The sequence below is a fragment of the Amblyomma maculatum genome, chromosome 10 (genome assembly GCF_055883805.1).
Source record: "Amblyomma maculatum isolate TAMU_Amacu chromosome 10, ASM5588380v1, whole genome shotgun sequence".
NCBI classification, from domain to species: Eukaryota; Metazoa; Arthropoda; class Arachnida; order Ixodida; family Ixodidae; genus Amblyomma; species Amblyomma maculatum.
This window is the reverse complement of record NC_139353.1, coordinates 36232823-36256267: the sequence shown is the minus strand read 5'-3', so window position 1 is coordinate 36256267 and position 23445 is coordinate 36232823. Positions and strand designations below refer to the sequence as shown.

General features: G+C 45.8%; 1 protein-coding gene across 3 annotated transcripts in view; it reads left to right on the top strand.

The window, feature by feature from the left end:
- The first annotated feature begins 2283 nt into the window (after positions 1–2283).
- The window catches only part of smg (sterile alpha motif domain containing protein 4 smaug), a 138885-nt gene continuing 117723 nt past the window's right edge, over positions 2284–23445 (top strand). Inside the window, exon 1 of one of the 3 annotated variants that reach the window (XM_084582500.1) lies at positions 2284–2592. The gene's annotated coding sequence lies outside the window, so the exon portion shown is untranslated. Of the gene's footprint in view, positions 2593–2706; positions 2903–23445 lie in introns of those variants that run through there. The other 2 variants (XM_084582497.1, XM_084582498.1) reach the window with 2 other exon arrangements.

Sequence of the window (23445 nt, the reverse complement as noted above, 5' to 3'; positions counted from 1 at the left end):
TTAAATCGCAAGAATGTAGTTACATTGCATTACTAATTACATGCTCCCAAAAGTAATGGAATTACATTAAAATTACTTCTTCTGAGTAATTTACTTACATTTAAATTACTTTGTAGTTTTCACACATACAAAAACTAATTGTATGGTTAGAGGAAACAAAACTTCTGTCCAGACACGACGCACACAATCTTTTGCCTTCCCGGCAAATTCCGTCCAGAAAGCCATTCCTTCCCTCTTTCCTACAATACGGGCCATTACAAAAATAAGACGATGGCAACAAAACAACAAAAAAGTTTGAGGACACTTTGGCTAATAAAGTGATGAAAGGCGAAAACCTGAGTGCTGCATTTTGCTGCGCGACTGTTGTGCATGTAGTGATGAATGCTGCTTCAAGTAAAGCGAGCGACTACTCCTTTACATTCTGCGAGTGCATTTACTCAGTGAATTCTGCTTGGCAGCGACGAGATCACGCTCCTTGTATCTTAGCAGTTGTTTTAAGTTTACTGTTGTGGGTTGACTTTACAGGGTGCGTGGAATTGATTAATTAAGCAACTGTCATTAATTAGTAGCTATTATACAGTGGTCATTAATTAGCGATCGGTAATCAATTTGTAATTAAAAAGTAATAATGAGTCATTAATAATTAATTATTCATTAATTGATAATTGATCATTGATTGGTATTTGGCCAATAAGGCACGCATTTGCGCATACTGTGGTGGTGCTCTGTAATTGGTCAAGACCTTCATGACGTCATCCCATCTCGACCAATCAGAGCCGCCGCAAAAGCGCGACACTTTTGCTGACGACAACGATAAGGCAATAAAGGCTTTCGCCTTAAAACAGAAACATGGTCGAGCGCCCACGAAATGAGTGGCGAACCCAGCGTGTTGCTGACTCAGAGCACCACCGTTTGAAAGCCCCGAAAAAGCTAGGTTATTTATTGCTTCCGTGGTCCCAAGAATTGACCTCGGCACCTTGTGCTCAGTAATGCTAATGACGCGTGGACCCTTCCGCCTATCTCCCCCTCCAGGAGCGCTCCAAAATATATATGATGCTACACAAGACATATTGTGTAGTATATTGTGTAGTAACACGAGAGTGGCAGGTGCTGGTTGGGCAGGAAACTGATTCGTTAGCGGTTTCTGCACGAGTTACTTGTGCCTTGTGTTTGCTTACATTTAAACGTGAGTGTGATGTTAGCAGTGACGTATATGTGACGTGCGTGATCTATCCATATGCACTCGACTGATGGTGAATTCAGTCTGCTCTGAAATGGATATCGAGCCTGGTCTTTCGATGCAGTTGTTGGAGGCTGAGATACACAGAGCCAAAAATTAAGCGCGGCTTGAAGAGCGGGCGAAAAGACAGCGACGTCATCTACAACTGTCCAGATAAACTAAAGCAAACTATAGTGTTTTAGCTTACTAGGCTTAGCTATGCGAAATATGCATTTTTTTTACCATTACTTTTTTTTCAAAATGTGGCTACGTTCAACACGTCCGCAGCCGCTGGTAGTAGAGTGCAGAGTGTTTGTGCGAGGAATTTTGACTGTTTAGGTTTACACGGAAGTCACAGCAGCTGCCATGTTGGCGAACCAGAAGCAATTAAATGCGCCACTTGCTGCGGACTGTACAGCGGTAGCTATGCGCGGTTCACCATCATTGCTTCGCTACGGGCTCGGCTTTATGTTCCTGGCCGCTGCAGATAATTAGCCCGCAACGTTGTCGTATCAAGGGCCATAGGTAGACCAGCTTGGTGGCCGTGACGCCGTCGCTCGAAGCACATCACACCGTCGGCCAACCTCTACAACTTTTCTCTCCATTGGAGTTTTTAATATCGAAGATTCCGCGCTGTTGAGGACTCAAAACAGACGTGCGTCACTTTAAGGGAGAGGAAAAAAAACACAAGAACCTCTGTAACCTAAGAGGTGAATGCAGCAGCTGAGGTATGGGACGGGCGCGCGCGTCCATTTTATTTCGTCGCGGAAGCTTCGCGAAACGACCGCCGAAAATTAGCAGTATTTCGACTTCATAACCCAACTATAGCGTAGGGCAGGTCGTCGGCACTTCCGCTGACGCTGAACGCCAGCATTCGAACAATGCTCAGCGCCAGCCAGGCGCATTTTGTGGGCGTCAGCTCGAGCAGGTGCAAACGTTGCAACCGTCGCTGCCGCCGCGGCCAACGCCGACCCGCAAACAGCTGTCGCATCGCCGTTCAAATCCACCTTCCGTTTGGCGCGCGATGACGCAGGCGACGCAGGCACGACGCTAAGCTCGTTTCTAACCGTTTCTCTTGTGATCGCGGCGTTTGAGGCACGGCACGTAATTGTAGAACAACGTAATGACCTGTAAATTTCGCCTAAGTATAAAGTGTTCGAAAATATTTAAAAAAATATGCGCGTAACGTCACAAATAACGATGACGTCCTTTGTAAACAACTTCCTGTGACGTGCTCGCACCACGACATGAGTGGAGCATGTGGGTGCTCGCTGAAAAGTGATACTTTGGCGTTAAACCCAAAAAGGCTACAAAGTAGCCTTTCGCCAAGACGATGACATGTTCGTGATCACGAAAGACGCAGCGGAGCAAAAGTAAGTGCGCCTTTCGATTCACTTTCGCTTTCGAGGCGAAGTTTTCCTGTTGAATCGGGTGACCTATTTTTCCACTGCCATTAGGCCTATCGCACCGTAACGTGTGTGTGTATGTGTGCGCGCGCGCGCGCGACGTGCGTGTGTGTCCGCGGCTGAGCATCTGTGATCCGTCTCGACATCGTCTTGTGTGTTAAGCCTAATCTTTAGCCCCATTCCACGGTGTTAGACGCGTAATGAGCCTGTTCCCGTTGCTCCCCGGAGCATCACCATACTCGTACCAACGGAAGGGAGTTGTAGACCGCGCCGCCGGGTGAGTCACGAAGTGTCGCTTTCCCGTGTGCAAAGAGAGCGAGCACGGTCTTGCAGCTGAAGTCGGTCTCGCTCTAGCGCGTGCTTTCTTCGGCTTCCGGCACTGATTGTCCGCGTTTTCTTCTCTCTTTGAGCGAGTCCGAGCGGTCCTTCGCATGATTCGGAGCATGTCTGGTGCCGTTCGTACCTAGTGCGGCTTTCGCGCAAGTCTCTACAAGGGCACCGCATGGCAGCGAGCGGGAATGTAAACAGTTGGCTTTTGTGACAATTTTCGGGGTGCGGATGCCGATTCACTGTTGAATTTTGACTCTGAAGGATACGGTTGAGATCTGCGGACAGATCGCTGATCTTCACGCGTGAAAATGCGCTCGATCAGCAGCCACATTTTTTACTTGCCTAGCGTGCCACGGTTGACGCGTCCGTTAGGCTGTATCGGTGGCGTTATGTCACGCGATCTTTAGTTTTCGAACTGTAGTTGACGTTTTCTCGTCGAAATACAGTGTGAATGTTGCTGCAGTATGCCTTGTTTAACGGTGTGCTGAAAGTAACGTTTTGGCAGCAGGCATTATTCCTTAGCAGTGTGTCCCGGTCTTGACTTCCGTATATGCCACAGACGATGAAAGGCGAGTCGCCGGTGGTTTGTTGTCGTGTCAGTTGTCTGCATCATGTGTTCTGCGAACGTACGTGTGAACGTGCGTTAATAACCATTAACCTGTGTTGTTGATGAAACTGTTCGAACTGAAGGTGAATACAGGTGATCACTGATACCTAAAGGCATGACAAAGCGAATACTTCAAATGTGTTGACAGAATCCTGCCATATTGTATTCCCACGGAATGTAAATTTGTTTGTGTAATATTTTTATGGCTCGTACTCAGTTGTCAAAGGCAGCTTTGAGCAAGTTTCGGAAGAAAAGCTTCTACCGTTAATATTCAAATTGGCTTGTTGTAGTAGAGACTGCAATCTGCGTTATGGCCCCCTACGTTCACAGTTATTGCACTGTTGCTTAGCTCCTTTCATTTGGAGCGGCAATATTTCTTGCTGCAGATACCGAATGTTACAAATTTTGAACGGAGTCCATTGATCTGTTGAATGACGCGAAGTGCAATGGCTGCTCCGAAAGCTGCAACAAGTTAATTTGTTTTTGTTGTATGGTGTGTTTTTTTTCGGCCTAAGCAGTAATGTGCGTTTAATTGAATGTGGATGTTGGATTACTGTAGTCATGTTCGAGTGAGTCTTGGATGGCTACGGAGTAAAGAAAGCATAATCGCTTTTGGTTTTTGACTGCAGAGTTTATGCATACTGTTAAAATTTATGTTGAGAAGTTTTCTTGCTGTTCAAGCATTTGTTATTATGCGCTTGACTTTCTTTCTGTGCACAGTCTTGCACACAGCTGGCTGACTGCATTGGCTCTGAGCTATGCGACTTGTGCCCTATGAAGTATTGGTCTTAACAGAGGTGTTCCCTTAAGCTTCCGAGGTTCACTAAAATTGATCACACCTGCTGATGCAGTCTGCAGTTTGATATTTAATGGCTGGTTGTGATGTTAATTTGTGATAACCGAGGAAATCTGGCATGGACTTTGCTTCTTGCCTGTGCGCATTTCACAACCCAAGGCAGCCATGTTTCCGTTGTATTGATGCAAACTGTCGATCCTAAAATTCAGTTCGAATTGCGTGTTGATGGTACGGAGCATATTTTTTCATTTACCAGTACTGTCGCCCACTTTCTGCTCTGGGAAATCACTCGGCTGTAAATAAATACAAGTTGATGGTAAATTTTCTACCTGAACTTTGTTACATGTGCGTATTGGTTTAGGGAACTTAACGCTCAAAAAAGCGACTTAGGCCCCTGAAGTGGAGGGCTCCGGGTAGCGTCGATCACGTGTGGTTATTTAATATCAACTCACCGTACGTGAACATCTTTTGTTTTGCCTCTATCAAAACAATAGCCGCGATTGAACCTGCGTACCCCACCCTAGTAGTAAGTCACTTTTACCACTGCATGTTCCATGTTCATGCTGTGTGACGTTCTGCCATTTCATTTGGTACGCATGTAGAGGTGCTAGATTTATAAATGGTGGTAGCCAAATTGCAATTATAGTTCACTGTTCTCACTGCATTTGCTTCAATGGTTGTGTGTTAGTCTTGTCTTGCATAGAGGCAGTCGTGAGCTCAGTGTTGCATTTGGATAGTTCCAACAGTGAGATTGAGTCAAGAGGGTTATATTTATTATGCAGTCTGATCTGTCGTGGTCTGCATAGAGGCTAGTGAGAGGTCCCAGTGTAGTGAAAGTCTAGGGGTTAAATGAACAGTAAAAGTGTCGGCAGAGTCCTGTATTAAGGCTTTGACTTACCAAGAAATCTCTGGCGTTTGGGCAAAACTTGCTTGGGAACTGTTTGGTAGTCCGCAGCTGTCAAAAAATGCCACATTGAAGACAGAATGCCTGATTGCCTGAGTAATACAGCAAAAGAAAGGGTGTTTGCACAAAAGTGCTGTTTTTTTTTTGAGGACTTCAGCTTATGCTTGAGCTGTCAGAATAGAGTTACTAGTGAATGTCATTTCCTATGCATTGTTACTTTTATTTGCTTTCCTTGGGTGCAGACTGTTGACATCTTTCATACATATATTCCTTGGACAATGAGCATACAGCTTTGTCCACGTTGATTGATGCTTGCGGCATTGACTCGCCTGTATGCGAGACCTCAATGTTGTTTGTGTGTAGTCGCAATGGCAGAGACGATGTCATTGTCTAAACTGCCCCATTCGGATGGCTTGTGCTCAGCAAATATTTCTAATTAATTGTTCTTGAATCTGTGACCTCGGATGTTTACGAATTAGCGTCAGAACAGTGGGAGCATATTGTTGTGGTTCACTGACTGCAAGAACATTTGACACACTGTTTACATAAATTGCAGTGCCTTAGTTTTATAAATGTTTTGAATAAGAGAGCTGTTTGATAACATTTGTTTGGCTATATGGCTGTTCAGCTATTAAAGAAGTGTACCAGTGCCTTGGTGGAACATGTTTAGGTTATCTTGAATGAGCGAGTTTCAAGACTTTTTTAATTAAGTTGGGTTAATAGGATAAGCTTCAGTGGTCCGTCTGGAAGCTGTTCTTGCTTTAGAGAAAAATAGTAGACTAGAAAGGCGGGGAGATCAACTGTTGCAGTCACTTGGATGCTTGATTTATCATTTTAGTGCTTTATACTTAAGTGTAATGTTCCTTGTGGGTTATGGAAACTGTAATACTGGGCCTGGACATGGTTAATATGGCTAGGTACCTGTGCTTGGATTCTGCATTATGCATGATCCAGCTGTGATTTTAGTTCCTATAGTTTGATGCTCATGTGTTCTGAGGAGCAGCCTTAGTCTTTACTAGTTATCCTTACTTAAAACCAAAAATTACAGTACTTAGAGCTTTGTCTTTGAGATTTATGGCCTGTGTAGATGAATTCCTTGCAATATTGCATTTCTATTTAGTCCTTGAAATTCAAATTTAGGAAGACTACTGAAATTTTAGAAATATAATTTTCGTTGTATCTTGATACATGAATGTGTTCGAGGGTTTCTAACCTGATTTCTTTGAGATATAGCCCTAGTTATTTTCATTACTTTGTACCATGTTGCAACAAGTGTACAAGGACATCATATGGTCGTGGAGGGGTGGGTATTTGTGTTTTGGCTCTTCGGTAGCTTAGCTAGGGAACATAATTCTTGTGCTGTTGATATTTAAAGCGATAATTGTTCAGCTAGTTTGTATAATGGATTATTAGCATTACTACTGGCAAGACTGCTGACCTCTTTTAGTTTTGTAGACTCAACAGTATTGGCTTTGCGAAGGTGCAGGAGAAGAAAGCATATAGAGGGGTATACAAGCAACTTGACATCTCCTTTATTATTAATTAGCCCATCGCTTCGAGACACGCTCCAGTCAAGGCAAAAACCTTGCTGTTCTGAAGTGAGCCTTTTGGTTACGGGATATATTGAATGAAATATTCTATTGGATATTTTTCAGGAACAGTTTAGTCGTAGTACATTTGGAGCAAAACCTGAGCTTGCTGCAGCGAAAACAAGGCTTTGGATGGGCTCTTTCCTTGTGTGAACTTCAGCTCAACATACACGATTAGGTGTCTGCTTGTATGTACGGCAGGTTTCTCAGCTCCATATGCAGTTTCTCTGTAATTCTCGCACGCAGGCTTCATTCGTGGGGTTTATGTTTTTCTGGATGTTAACAGAGGGAAGATGAAAGCAGAGAATGTTTTCATTGTTATTATATGCCGCCTTTGTCCGCAGCTTGTGCTGTAGTAACGGTAGTAGTAGTAGATGCTAGCTATGCCTTTTCCAGATGCCAGATCATCTAGCGGAAGGAAACATTTCTTGATCATGTTGTTTGCTTTGGGGGCTTAGAAAACTTGGTACAATACACTGGAAAAGGGGGTAGAAAAGGCTAATTAGACTTTGTCATCTGAACTCGGTCGGGAATACTGAATTTTGAATGGTTGTTTGATTAAAGGTTTGGCTTTTTAGTAATTAATTTTGGAAATTCGGTGGGCTTCTTTCGGTATTGATTTCGGAATGCACTTCTTTTTTTGAGGGTGGAGGATGGTTAGGGTTATTTCGGGTTAATAAATTGCTGTCTTTTTTTGGTTATATTGACACGGGCATTAGAGGTAGAAGAAGAAATAGCACAATCGGAAGAAGTAGACGACGTTGAAGCGTAGGCCGTTCCTGTTGCCCTCGTTCCCTGGTTAAGCTTTCTCCGTGTCCTCGCTCAGCGACTACATTAGTCCTTCTGTGTAACCACTGTTACAATATAATGTAGCATCCCCAACAGTAATTAGTCACATATTTTGGCAATTGTTTATTTTTTTTATAGCACTAGTACTAGCCCTACCAGTAATTAAGGCAGTGTAGTCCCTTGGTTGTTCTAGGAAATGATGTCGCGATTAAGAAAGAGCCAGTGGAAATAATGTTACTCTTATCAGGTAATGATGTCGCGATTAAGAAAGAGCCAGTGGAAATAATGTTATTCTTATCAGGCACAAATGGAAGTGTTGTCACAATATTGCGGAACTGTTCCTCTGGCAAAGAAGCGCCTGGAAGCATTCAGGCGCGCTATTTAGTCTAGCGGAAGCACTGCTCCACTGTGCGCCCCTGACTTCTATACATCTAAATAGCAGGTTCTTCTATTCGGATCTCCCGTTTCAGCTGAGCTGCAATTGAAATTGGCCGACACAGTATTGATTTCTTCTGTTCATATGCAAATAAATTGCATCCTTATGGTAAAGATGTGGCTTGCAAACATGGCAGCCGGGTTTATTCTCCCTTGCACTTTATCTCCTCGAACCTTACTTGACAACATCCTCGCCCAGTGCCTACGGGTGCCCTTGAAACTCTTGGAAAGCTGCGACCTTTATGCAGGCTTGCCTCACATAGAAACAGGCCGGACCTGAAGGAAGGGGGGGGGGGGGGGGGGGGGGGTTATGGCTACAGTTGGACTTAGATTGGTTTTAGATTAAAAACTTTGATAGTTTGAGAAACACACATAGCGGGTCTGCGTACGTTGCTTCTGCCTGCTTTTGGAGGCGAAGTGGTCCCGCCTATGGCACCTGCCTTGCTGTTTTTTTCCTTTGACGGAGTTTAGCATGTACCTAGCTGCTAGCAAGCTATCAGGATGCACCTTAGGAAACGTTTGCGTCTGTGTGATGTTGAGCTGACATAAACAGCTTAGTGCAGTAGCCCATTTGGAGCATTCGTTTTATATATGCAATATGACCGAGTTCATTCCCATAGGCATTACTTTCTTGATTTAAAGTGTTGTTGTGAATTCAAGAGTTCTAGATATAACAAAACTTGCAAAGAATGCATCTAACAAGAAAAATAAAATTAAACGGACTTTGGAACATGCAAAATGTCTACCTACCCAGTAGCAAGTGCTTCTGAAAACAATCATAGCTCTAGCTTCTACAGTTTTTTGACCAATGGGTGAAACAGCTGGGTGAACCCTTTGCAAAGCTGCCACTGTCGCACTCTCCTCAGACGATGAGGAAATTCCGAGTCAAGTGAAGCGGATGATGAGGCAGAATTCTCAGACTCACTGCTGCCTTGACAATCGATAAAGTATATCAGTGGTGCACCTTAATTACGCGATTTGCCACGTTTCGCGGCACGTACCACACTGGCGGAGGCGGCCGTCCTTAACTTCTGCAGTCTGCTGCTTTTATTTGTTGATTGTATGGGCTGTAAATATTTGAGCTGTCCTGTTTCAGTAATACGGAATTGCACTCGGGCCTCTGATTTCCTAGCCGTGGATCTATACCGGCCTGTGCTGCCCGTGTCCTTATTGATGGCAGTGTTTGCGTACCTCATTTCTTCATTGTCCGCTAAGCACCTTGGCTTTCCTGCTCGAGCGGACGGGGGCATGGGAGCTCTCGTGCAGGCAGAAGCAGCTTCTGCCCATTGTCCATTGTCTCCCCAACCGCAAACACATGTACAGTGCAGTTTGCCCCCGTGCCTCGGCCTGAGCACAGCTAGGCATCCTTGTAGCTGCCTTTTGAATGGCATTCGAAACTTTATGGCAAGACATGGATGTATGCAGCTGTTTGCCGCCCCTCGTCCTGCCTTGCCTCACTTATTGTCTGGTCAGCAGTAAGGGATCGTGCACCTGGGCCCGCTTGTGCATTACAGGCCTGCATACTACTACCCACATCCTTTTTCAGCTCTTAACGGTTTTCTTTGTTATTGTGTTTTCATGCATGTGGAAGGATGTCCTGCGCTTGGAATAGGCTGCACTTCTTGGTCACAGGTTCTGGACTTGGCCGTAGAATGTTATGATATGATAGTATGGGTTGCGCAGTGCCCTGTTACCGCCACATTTCAAAATCGAATGTCTTGAGTGGTCCGAAATTTGCAGCAAATACTGTTGGTTATTGCTCTCTGGAAACAGTGGATAGGGGGCAGCTGCAGTTAGAGCCGTAGTGCTTGTCACTGGAATGTTCTAAGAACTGTCGATTTCGGGTGATATGCCTTCTTGACTTGACCTTGATGCATGGTTGGAGCCGAAGTTCGATGCCAAGATTTTGTGACTTTCGTGATGATGGCTCGGCGGTCAAAGGCATGGTGATACAGTCCCTCTGTGATGGCAACGGTTCATATGCAACCTTTTGCTGACCGCCTCCTTTGCATCTTGCTGTTTTCTGAGCAAGGCTGGCACGTTTGTGTTTGTACCATTCATAATATCTCCACTTGTTGATGTTGAGTGATGGTCGTGCCCATATCTGCTTGGACTCTTACCTAGCTTTGATGATTTCTGCCTGTGAAAAAAAGGGCCGTGATTACATATGCATTGTCTGCTGCTTAGTGTGAAGAAATCTTTTGCCTTTAAAATTGCTACTTAAAGCATTCATAGTCAAGAGGTTCCTTTCCGGAAGATGGAGTGAAACACGAGAAATTTCTGGCCAGTTAAACTATTTCAGTATCCGAGTATGCTGCTCATGAGCTTTTCTTTGCATATGGTTTAGTTTTAAACCCCCAGAGGCTTAGTGAAAGGCTCATATACATAGAAGAAAAGAAAGGAAAAAAAAGGAGGCTCCATCGTGCTCTTGGCAACAAGAATATTATACGAAATGGAAGTTGTCACCCCAGCTTCCTATGAAAGTACAGCAAATGAAACTGAAATTGTGTTTCATCAGCCACATAGGGAATTTGTTTTGTTGCACTTTGGGAGGGCAGATGTTGCTCGGTCTTATTGCCCAGCTTCTTGCATCATTATGCGCACACTCTAATTATATCCTGCATGCTGTGAGCAATCTGTGTACTATTCTGTTTCTGTTTAATCGGGCTGTAATCTCTTTAACTCGAATAATCGCCCTCGCCACGTGTTCCTATCAAATGGGACGTACGACAAAACTTGATCCTATCCCCCACATTGTTTAACATGGCAGTGAAAAATCTTCCGGTAGACACTTTCTCATGACATTAAAAATTGTCAGCTGACCTATTCGATGCCAAGCATATGCTGACATGCTTGGCTTCATCTGGCAACAGGGTGGTAAAAGCGTGGTGTGGGTACCAACAGTCCTTCGACAGATAGGTAACCTGCACCACAAGCTGCACAAGGTTGTCAAAGCAACCATGTTCTCACGAGTCATGTATGTGCACCCATACCTTCACCTAACGGAAACTGAAGTCAGTGAAATTGAAAGAGCTGTCCGCAAATGCTTGCACACATTTTTAGGTGTCCCAGAATGCCCAACTGTGCCGCCGAACAGACCGCCTTGCCTAACACGCTATGGTCGGTATAGTCAAGAATGGTGTAGCAAATACTCCTCAAAGGAGGCCCTCCCGCCAGTGGTGTCATGGCACTGGTCCCCCCTCTGACGGGGATGACACTAGTTACCTAGGCTGGGCAGTTTCTTTCTTTCCTTTCTTCTGGGCATTGAGCAATGGTTTCCAATACAATGCCGTTTGTCACTTACTGGCATCAAGCACAAAAATCATTTAGTTCCTCGGTTGTGGGAGGCTCCCCTCTGTTGACACCATTAGCTGGAGGGTCACCTTTAAAGGTCATTCGCCGCTGTATTCTTAACTTGTACCGATTATAGAGAAGATCGCCGTGCATCACGAATCTCTGCATTACAGCTTGACCACCTCTTGTCAAGGCCGGGCCATGCTAGAAACACTTGCAGACAGCAGGTCTCACGTCCCATCAGTTCCCAATTTTTTACCCCTGTGGGACAGTCTACTCTGCATTTGTCCTCCTTTTATCCCGCAACATTGACCCAGATAGTGATTCGGCAAGCCAAGGAGCAAAGAGCACGTCACTTCATGGACTGATCACACGGCACCAGGTGCATCCTTCACTGGCTTTAAGGCTGCAATTTTGTCTGTAGGTCTTTGCCACCAGGAAGTTCGTTATCACACTGACATTTGTGATCTGATGTCAGTCGAAGTGCAATTGATAAAGCGATCCTCTACTACCCTCACCAAGCTGACGCCACCTCAGCTTGCATGGACAGCTGAAACACCCCTATTATGGCAAGGCCGGGAGTGTTTGAAAAGTAGCGGTAAAGGAGTTACTGGAGACTTCTGCCCAGCAACGCGCAATGTCAGAAAAAAATTAATCGAATTTGGCAAATCCAAAGGTGGCGTATCCTTCAAACTTAGTTACAAGAAAATTTTTATAGGACGAAAGTGCTACGGCTACAACGAAAGTGAAGATGCCATTTATGAAATCAGCAATTCCTATGAAAATGCAGCAGAAATCGCGAGTGAAACTCATGGCAGAACTCTCCGGTCTGGTTGCATGATGTCTACTAGCTAGGATCATATGAGGGGAGGCGCTTCGAATAGTCTCGAATGTTCAGTGTTATACACAAACATCCGTAGCCTTTACCCAAAAAAAGATGAATTATGCGCGATAATCGAAGACTGTAATGCTGATATTATTGTGTTAACAGAAACGTGGCTAAATAGCAAAATAAGAAATAGTGAACTGTTTCATTGTGAAAAGAAATATGTTGTCTTCCGGAGTGACCGAACGGGCAGAGTTGGTGGTGGGGTCCTAATTGCTATCAGTGAATGCATCGATTGTTTTGTTGTACCTATTATAACTAATTTAGAGCTAATATGGTGCTGCCTGAATCTGAACTTTAAGAAAGTAATATTAGGCGTATGTTATCGACCACCCTTGGCTGACTCATCATTTTGCGATAACCTACACGATTCTCTAAATCATATTGTAACTCGTTTCCCTGGTGCTGATCTTTTACTTCTAGGCGATTTCAATTTTCCAAATATCGTCTGGTCCTTTGATAACTCATTTTCAAATCCCCCGTCCGCCGAAGCTAATCTGTTTCTCTCCATTTGCTCAGACTTCAACTTAACCCAGATTGTTAATCGTTCTACACGTGTAACACATAGTACATCGTCAGTTCTCGACCTTATTCTTTCAACATCAGCAGACAACTTATCGATCGTCTCGCACCTGCCCGGGCTGAGCGATCATGATATCCTACATTTTACGCTAACGGTGGCTCAAACAAAAACAAGCAGACAAAAAAGAAAATTTCGTGATTTTAACAAAGCTAACTATACCGCCATCAACAGCGAACTCTGCTCATTTCTAGATCTGTTTTTGCCATCACTTCACGGCCGGTTCATAGAAACTAACTGGTCCATGTTCAAAAATAAAATTTCCGAATTAACCATCCGATACGTCCCCCTTAGAACCGCCTACATTAACAGCAAAGCGCCTTGGTATAATACACATCTGAACAGATTATCAAACAAGAAAAAGCGTTTGTTCCGTGCAGCCAGACAGTCTTTAAAACTAACTCATTGGCTATCGTATAAAAAAGCGGCTAAATGTTACATCACGTCTTTAAGGTCAGCTAAGTTGTCTTTTTTAAACACTACTCTTCCACAGTTACTAAAGGCTAATCCAAAGCGATTTTGGAATGTCATACGAGGGAACACTAATAACACTAATAACAACACCTTATCATTGCTCACTAATTCAGGGGACTCAGTGCCGTCTCACCTCTGTTCAAAAGTACTTAACGACACATTCATTCAGTCATTTTCATCCCCTGTACCCACCAGTCATATTCCAGTTGTGAATGCTACCAATTATCAGCTCATGGACCCAATAATATTTGAATCAACAGGTATCAAAGCTTTAATAAACAAACTGAAACCCAAATTATCTTGTGGAACTGACGAGATAAATATTAAATTTTTGCAAAACACTGTAGAATACTGTTCAATAATACTGGAGTGCATTTTTTTGCAATCTTATGATCTTGGCATTTTGCCCCATGACTGGAAATCTGCTAAAGTAATCCCCATCCACAAATCAGGTCCAGCACACGATCCCCTCAATTACAGGCCTATTTCCCTAACATCCGTACCTTGTAAAATTATGGAGCACATTATATACACACATCTTGTTAACTTTCTCGAAAATAACAACTTTTTTTCAAGTGCACAGCATGGATTCCGTAAACTATTCTCTTGTGAAACTCAGCTTGTCTCCTTCACTAATGATTTGCATGCCTATTTAGATTCTGGCTTTTCGACTGACTGTATATTTCTTGATTTCTCTAAAGCTTTTGACAAAGTAAGCCACGCACTACTCCTTCATAAACTCAGCTTTCTAAACATTGACCCTGCTGTAATTAATTGGATCCGCGCTTTCCTCACATCCCGCATACAATTTGTAAATGCTAATGAAATCAACTCATCTTCTGTCCCAGTCCGGTCCGGCGTTCCGCAAGGGTCGGTTCTGGGACCGCTCTTATTCTTGATTTACATAAATGACTTGCCTTCCTGTGTTTCTTCGAAAATTTGCCTATTTGCTGATGACTGTGTTTTATACCGTAAACTTGCTGATAATTCCGATATCCTACTAATCCAGAATGACCTTAATAATATTAGCGAATGGTGCAGTAAATGGTGCATGCAATTAAACATTAACAAATGCAAATCAATGAGGGTATCTCGAACTAATGTAACAAGTCCTAGGTATATGCTTAATAACGTCCCATTAGAATCTGTAAAGTCATACCGCTACCTTGGTGTAATCGTTACTAGTGATCTAACCTGGAAATTGCATGTCAACTCCATCATCGCTAAAGCCAATCGTACTCTCGGATACATTCGTCGTAATTTCTCCCTTGCACCGTCATCATTAAAGCTATTAATGTATACAACATACATTCGTCCACAACTGGAATACGCCTCATCTGTTTGGGACCCCGGTCAAGCAACACTCATACACTCCGTTGAGGCAGTACAAAATCGCTCAGCCCGGTTCATCTTAAATAACTATCAAAGGACAGCCAGCGTTACTAATATGAAAGCATACTTACATCTCCCGCTGTTATCTACTCGAAGAAAACTATCCCGCCTCTCACTTTTTCACAAAATATACTACCATAACTCCACCTTGCGTTCCTCATGGGTTCAGCCACCATCCTACATTTCGTTTCGCCGTAACCATAGTCAAAAGGTAAACATTCCGCACACAAACACAGTTGCCTATTTTAACTCCTTTCTTCTCTGCACCTGTAATGATTGGAATAACCTCTCTGCATCACTAACAAGTATAACTGAAGAACAGAAATTTAAATCCGTGCTGCAATCTTTCTTTTTTGCCTAGTTTTAAAACTTACTGTATAGTTATTTGCATAACATCATTGTATACTGTTGCTTATTATATTTTTATATTGTTGTTTTTAACACCTATGCCGTTTTCCTAAATTTCCTAAATTGCACATGTACCTTGTTCTTTTTTATTTGCTTTGTTTTTCAGATTTGTACGCTTTTGTTAACCTTCTGTTTTATATGTATATCCTGTATGCACCCCTCCCCTCTGTAACGTACAACTGTACCCTGAGGGTATTATAAATAAATAAATAAATAAATAAATAAGGCCGTGTACTTTATGGTGTTTATGTTTTTGACATTCGGCTGATGTTTTCTTGCGTTTATATATGTAGTTTTTGAAATTGTCGCTTCTCAGGTAGTTGTGAGGTGCTAACTGTAAGCTGCGGCGATTGTTGATAAAAAAGGTTTTGAAAGTCTGAAAGCACACAACATTATCGAAGCAAAAGTGCACAGAAAGGCAAACAGGCACGTTCCCCATCTGAGTAAACTCAAGAGAGTCGCCATTTGACTTCAGGATGGCTTCCACCAGATGCTATACGTAGGGAAGGAGAAGGGCCTTTGCTCTTATGATGAGGGGCCCTACATCGCAAAAATATTTCTTGAAATTTTCTGCTGAACAAAACAGACTTCCCCCTTCACTCCTCGGCTCCCCTAAGCTGAACAACGAACAATACACCCCCCACCGACTGCTAAGAAGGCAGGAGAGTCATCTGGAAATGGTTGTTTTGGTTGGCAAGCGTACCTTGGTAAGAAGCTGACAGAAATTCTTGTGATGTTCGATTACTACAGCAGCAGAGATCCAACGGTGGCCGGGGCACAGAACCTCGAGCGTCTCCTCCTCTTGGACTGCTTTCGAATGCCTGTTGTCCCATTTTCTGTACTCTGAAGGGAAGATAATGGGAACTTTTTCATCAAGAAGAGTCCTAAAACAGGATTTTTTTGGTTCTAAGCAATTCTGTGATTTTTTTTACCGGCGGATGTGAATCAACTCATTTTCGGTTGAAATTGGAAAGTATACAGCCTAGTTACTACACACCTGCTGCCTGCTTCACACCTTTTCTCCATGTCTTACTTGCTGTGCATCCATTTTCATCAGATAAGCTCAAAAAAATTCTCTACCATGTCACCTATACAACCACTGCATACTCAAACGCTCTGGCCACTCCCACTGTCAGGCATGTGACGACTACCCTGACAACCCACGCTCATATTGGGCCTGCCCACGTGCCATGTAGTCACCACGCTATCTGATACGCTGGTCCCCCTACCAACCCATGTCATACCTTTTTCCTGCGAAGTCTGGGCCGTTCCTCCTGCTGAGCTCCTTCGATTACTCTGGCCAGAGCTCATTGCTATCACCCATGTATTGGGCGATATAGGCCTCAACTCCTCAGTTTGAGGGGGTGGCACGGACAAGGGTCAATGAGAAAATGTTTCTCTCTCTCTCTCTCTCTCTCTATATGAACTAAGGAAAAAAGGATTTTCCCTAATTTTGTGAAAAACATTTTGTTTTACTTTAACTAATAGGGCTAAATTAACTCAAAATTTCCTGTGCAGTTTGGCTTTTACAAGAAGCAGAGCTTGTAAACCAGTTATGGCACTTAAAGATCTTGCTTGGTAGAAAAGGCGGCGTCAGCATGTCAGGAAAATCCAGACTGGTCGAGAGGGCTTGACGTGACATCACCCATGGACCTATTGCATTGCAGGTAATTGACAAATTAGTTACATATTAATTTTGAAGCTGCAGTGTGTCTTCAATGGCATTGTAACACACAACAATGTGAAGCAAATTAATTACGTTAGGAAAACTTAGTACTTGATTGATAAAAATCAAACCGCCGACCCTTGGATCCTGGCTTAGACACGCAATTACCCCTAAGCCAATGGGGAACATTCGTTCGACAGTGAAGGGGACATAGTGACTTGACAATTGTGAGTGGTAATTAGAAAGTGGGCTAATTTGTACCCACAAGTGGCTGATATGTCTCGATGGCCGCAGAGACTCTAAGTACTGTCGTGTTGTAGCGCAGGACCGAGTTAATTGGATGAATATGGAAGAGGCCTTCACCCCGCTGTGGGTACAGTCTGGCTGTTGCTGCTGCTCTTAAGGTTAACTTAAGTGCTCCTCAAGTTTGTTGCTCCCTCCCACCAGGGAGCCGTATTAAAGGGACAAGTACTGGCGGAGACGAGTATAAAAATATTGTCATATTTTGGTAGATCTTGGTGGCACTATCAAGAGAAGAATTAGCAGTTTAACTAAAGCTTTATATTTTAAGGGTGTAATTAGCGCCAAAAACGAGGAGCAAGGTGGGAGAATGACGGAACACATAGCGCTTATGTGTCGTTCTCATACCTTGGTCCTCGTTTTTGGCGCCACTTACATCACGAATCAGGCTCAACTTGCCCAACTTTCCACCTTACTAATATATATTTTAAATTGATCAAGAAAGTTAGGTTTTAGGAGATGGTGGCGCCTTACTGTGCCCTTTCGTTGTTACTAAATGGCATCTGTTTGGACCGTCTCAAGTGAATTACTGCGTTTTGTGGCTATGTCTTAGCATCAGGCAGACAGGTATTGGTGTTCATATCAACTTAAGGCAGCCTACGTTTTTCTCTTCCAATAAATCGCAGCTGTATTCTTTGATCTTGCTTTATCTGTTTTTAAAATGCTTTCAAAACGGAAAATAACACAACCAAAGACGCCGCCATATACTTGTAGTCATGCTGCCATCAGCACATATTCTTTGGATGTTTAAATAGCAATACATTTTGAAGGACAGTTTACACTATTGGTTTCAGTCCTGGTCTAGTTATTGTGCGTTTGCATTGGCCGTTATGTTGCCGAGTGAATTTTGTTCTGTACTAATGGTGGCAGCTGTGGCTTGGCTAGCAGGGGTGCGTTAGAGCGGTGGCGAGTACACGCGACTAAATAATATTCGGTAATTACTGTTACGGTTTTGTCTGCCGTTAGGAAGATGATTACGAAAAATGCGCGGCTCTTCCTCTTCTGAGAAATTCTCCTTTGCTCGCGACTCTATTTCTCTTGTTTACACCGGCACCGACGGCAACGCGGTTCAACTGGGAACGGACAGGTGCGCTCTAAAAAGATGAAAATTAAATGGAAGTTTTTTTTTTTTTTTTACACTTAGTCGGAAACGTAAGACCCGTAAACGAATCCTATTCCACCTTTTTCACAAAATGTGGCGCCCTCTGTGAGTGGCTGAAAATTCGTCTGCTACTGGTTGAAAATGTCCTTGGGGAGTTGCAGCCGCCAGCGAAATGACGGTGTATGTTCTTAACAGCTACCGCCATCTATCTCATACGCCTGTCACTAATATTAACTACACACGGCCTCCTAGATCAGCTACGGCTGCGCCGACCGTGGAGGCCAAGAACTACGCATGCGCAGCTGGGGTTGGTGGTTTGTTTTCGAGAGGTGCGCATGCGCAGAGCGGTCTTGTGAGAACTGCTGATTGTCTTACCCTGAGGCTGATCTGAGGAGCCGGAGGGGGGGTCAGGGAGTCAGCAAGTTAGCACAAGTTAGCATGCTGGTTAGTCGTGTAAGGCCGGCCACGTTTGGCTGATACGACGTGGAGATGAAAGAACCTTTTTATTTGTTCTCACACTAAGCGCGTCACCTGACCGACGACGACGGTTGTCGTGTACAGTGCCGTGGCCCGAAAAACAGCATTTGTCTGTCCTAGCGGCACGTCGTCTGGTCGCTCCTTGGGAGCCCGATCACTGAAGCCGCCGAGCCAACGGCCACTTGCATGGGTATCTGTTGGCCGCTTGTGGACCGAAGGCTCTACTGTCGTGCCGTTCATTTTACGAGCGTGTGCGCGCCGCTCCTTTACTTTGCCTTTCCTTTTTTCCTTTAGCTAAGGCATAGCATCAGCGAGCAGCGAAAGACGTCAGGGCCGCTCTGTTTCTTCGGTTTCGTTGGCTGCACCGGTGGGCAGTGGGTTTGTTGCGCGCGCGGTGCTCGGCGGCGGCAAGGAGGAGGAGGGCGAGATGGACGGACAGAGGTCGTTGCTCCTGTGGGCTGGCCGCGGCTATGGCTATAGCCGCGCGACTAACTACACAGGGGCCGTGTAGCTGGCGTTTCTAATAAACGATCGGCAAAACAAGAAAAGGCCGCAGAAAGCGAAGCAGCACGCGGGCCATAGACCCTGCTGCCAGGCTCTTTTTTTTTTTTTTTTACTCGGGAGACTCCAGCTGGAAGTGGAAGAGTACAAGCCTAGGGAGAGGGGGCGGGGGAGGAGGGGTTTGTAATTAGGTCTGAGCGAAAAAGAAAGGCGGTGACCTCGTGTTCGCAGTCGCCGCAACAATGCGTGTTGTCTTTGTCAAGCGCTGTGTAAACCGACTGCTCCAGGAGGGGCTGTGGCCCCTCGCCGCCGCTAACGAAGATTTCGGTAGGCAGTCGCTGGAGTTTTGTGCAGAGGAGATTGAGGGGGGCGGGGGGGGGGGGGGGGGGTTAAATTACGGCCGCACATACGCGTTAATTCACGGCTTTGATTCCCGAGGGAGGCGCCTCCCCTCTCCCTTCTTCCTGGCACAGTTGGAAGGGGATGAATATTAAGGTCGCCATGTAAGGTAGCGCCTCTGAAAAAAAAAAGAAAAAAAAAAACAGAAAAGGCTTTAATGGGAAGCAATTCGAATCGTTTCACCGGTCTTTGCCCCTGGTTCTGCTATCGTGTTAACGTGTGGTAAAAGGAGGTAGGCGGAATGTTGTTGTTCACCGTTTTCAGCTGCGGTATCGGGTTTCGCTAGGTGCGGGCCCCACAGCACCGCTGTCTGAACTGGTCTCGTTCTTGTTATTTTCTGTAATATTTCTATGCGCCGAATCTTGTGTTCACGTGCACCTGTCTGTTTGCACGATAGGATGCTCCCTTTTGGCTCTCGCTGTTGTGAATTTGTTGTTTTTTTTTGCAGTGGTTGTTTTACATACCGACGTTCGTTCTCATTTTTGGTTACTTTAACTCGTCACGGGATTCTCCCGGAATGCGCGCCCTCACGGTGCGGTTGATGGGCTGACCAGGAAGCGATACGGTTACTGCGGGTTTCGTTTTGTGTAGTTAATCACTTATTGATTACAGAAAATTGTCCTATCTGTCGGGGGAACACATGAGAGATGAAGTGTATGCGACCCGTTAGTTGAACTACTCATGATTTATCCGGCGTATTCTAGGCAAATGCACAAAGCTCCTATGCGCAGTGGTCATGATAAGTTCCTAATAATTACGGCGCACACAGGCGTCCTGTAACCTCCGTGAATATTAACGTCTGTCATGCGGACTGCGTAACGTAACATTGCGGCATGATAGAGACGCAGCCCCGCACCTTCAGAAATAAAATGTCGAATGTGCTATCTACCGAAGCTAGAGAGCGACTGGAGTGGAAACAAATTACAGCAACACGTCATTTGCTTCAAGTGGAAGTTACCGGCTACGCTCTCCGTACACCCCCCCCCCCCCCCCCCTTTTTTTTTCCGCAAAAATAAAAAAAAAAGTCCCGTTGAGAGTCTCATTAAATGTGCGCCGCGTCATCGATGAGAAACCAATCGGGCACTTGACACGTTAGGTAGTGGCATTTCGTTTCTTGGGTGGACGTACTGTGTGCATTCGTTAGCGCGTGCTCTTGTCTCGCACCAGCTGCTGGCGTTTCAGCGAACTTCGCATAGCGCGCGCAGTCGCTTCGCTAGTGTGATGCGTGGCGAAATACGGGGTGGCGGGGAAGAAGTTTCGGCCTATTTCTTTTAACTTAATTTAACAGCTGGTCACGAGGAAGTTGAAATTGGGCTCTGGAATCGCTGCCTTCCCTTATCGATATTGCGTTGTGTTCGCAGGAAAACCCTGTTACGGTGCGCTTCTTGGAGAATCTCATTTCCTTCTTTATATCCGCTATTACGATATAGACACATTTCCCGACTACCGGGCAGAATAGAGCAATAAGGTGTTGTGGGACAAGCGTCGTGTTTGTATCTGTGAGCTAAGCATCGGCTCCTTTCCCACTGCGTCGTGGCGTATGCTGAAGCTTGTTGAATCTGGCGTGCTTAATCAATCACTGGCGCGCCGGTCTTGCCTTGCAAGGTTGGTGCGACAGCTGTGTAATATTTTATACGTGACCTAGCACTGCTTAGCTTTCATAGCGGCACATGCTTGCAGAAACAAAGAGCGTACTTTTAAAGGTCTCTCTAGGCCGACTTGGGTCTATAGCATTCCAATTGCGCAGCGTGCGAAGAACGTGGGTGTTCTCGGCTGAGACGACGGCGACTCCGCCTTCACTCTCGATAAGCCCCCTCTCGGTGCTGTCGCCGCAATAAAAGCCATGGCCCTTTGCGGCGTGTATATTCGGCATCAACCACCGCTTTTGCCTCCAGTTTAGACTAACGGTCCGTCGCTTATCCTCCGCGGCCGCTCGCTCTTTTCTTTTTTTGCGTGTCTTCTGGCACCCGCGCCCTTGAGGCGGCGAGGGGGGAGGCCCTTTTCGTCTGGCCGCCTCCGCTTCCTCCATCTCTTCTTCCCCGTCTGTGCTCGGCTGACCAGAGTTTCGGGAGCGGCGGCCGTTCTCTTCTCACGCGCGAAGAAAGCCCTTCCTGGATCGCTCACTTTCACTGCCTCGCGTCTTCCTAGTTCCTCGTGGCCTCCCTTCGCGGCTGCTCGCGAAACGTGCGCTGTGGGCTCTCCCACTTCTGGTTCGTGATGCGGGGGGGGGGGGGGGGGGGGGGGGGGGGGGGGGGGGGGGACGAAGATGCAAGGCCGTTTCCTCCTCTCCCGGAGCCTCGTTCTCCTCCTGGTCATAATCCATGCTTCGTATACCGCGATGATTGTGGCGATCACCATGTGGCCAACACCACGGACATTCTCCAGGCGGCGCCATTTAAACGAGGGCAGCGCGGGGAAAGGGGGGAGGGGGGTGGTAGAAAGGGGAACGAGACCGGCCTCTCGGTTTGCTTGCCCTGTTCTTCTGGGGAAGGCGTTCTTGGATCTCCTGTGAAGTACGAGTTCTGCCAAAAGGCATATCAGCCATCCACAGTGAGCATAGCGGCGTGACCAGAACACGGGTGCATCATTCCCCCCCCCCCCCTCCCTCCGCCGCCTTTGCCCGGCCGGCCTTCTTAATTCACTCTCAATTCTGTTGACGAAGAAATAGCAATTCTTTGTGAACCTCCGTTCTTCGTTTCGTCGCGGTTCACACGTTGGATAATGACATTTGCTAGCGAGGGGTCCGCTTCTCGTGTTGGGACCCGTTTTTTTTTTTATTTATTTTTTTTTTTTGAACCGGAGCTCGTGATCCGCCAGTGACTGGTTTGTAGTCACGCGACTGAGGGACACGTCACGCTCCCTGGATCGCGTAGCACCGCTTTCAATGCTCGCACCGAAGCCTCGCCTTCGCGTGTTTCCACTTCATCAGCGTGGTGAACCACGACGGACATGCACTCCTCCATGTCCGCGTGCCCTGTTGACCGCGCTGCCGCGGCTGCTTTGTCGGTTACGCGGCGGGAGTGCAGTTCCGTTTGTGTGACCGCCCCGAACAGCTTACGGGGCGGCATTTTGTACTCCGTCGTTTTTTTATCGTGTTGTCACAATTCTCGTGCTGTGAGGGACGACTTTATGGGTCACTCTGGTAGCGTGTGTTCCCACACGAACCACACATTTCTTTGTTCGTTTGTTTTTGACGTGAAAACGGGGTTCGGCCTAGTTTTCTTGTGTAAACTTGCTCGCTTGGGATGGCTTCCTCCCCCCCCCCCCCCTTTCCATAAATCCGCCACCAGGTATCGGCCTGCTGGTTGGTATTGGCGAAAAGGACGGGGCAGTTCTCCATCCTTTGTGGCGAAGATAGAGAAAAATCGGCTTTGCAGTACAGTCGTAGGATATCGCGCGATTAGTCGACATTCCCCCCCACCCCCCCTAAATTTCTCCCTCTTTCTACCTACGCGCACACACGATTGCAGCTTTTCTTGGTTGTCTGAACACGAAACTTTGCCTCTCGCGGTGCTTGCCTTTCCCGAGTGAGCAAATCGAATTTCGACTCCACGCGGCGTGATGTAGTCTTGGCGTTTCTCCTCCTCCTCCTCTGCGCGCAGCGTCGGGGCAGCATCGGCGGCAGTGATGAGCGGCAACAACGGTGAAAGAACCGGTGGAGTTGGTGTGCGGGGGCCGTTTCTTGCTCGCGAAAAAAAAAAAAACTGTTCCTCTGACCGGGGAAAGGGGGGATGAAAAGTGCAAGCAAGCAGGTAGGGGGCAGCGGGCGCGAGGGGCGTCGTCTTCGTCGTTCGTAAGTCTCCGTCGTCCCAGTTCTGGCAATCAGGGCCCTGATTATTTCCCGTTTCCAAGATAGAGAGAGGGAAAGAAGAAAAAGAAAAATCGCTGCTT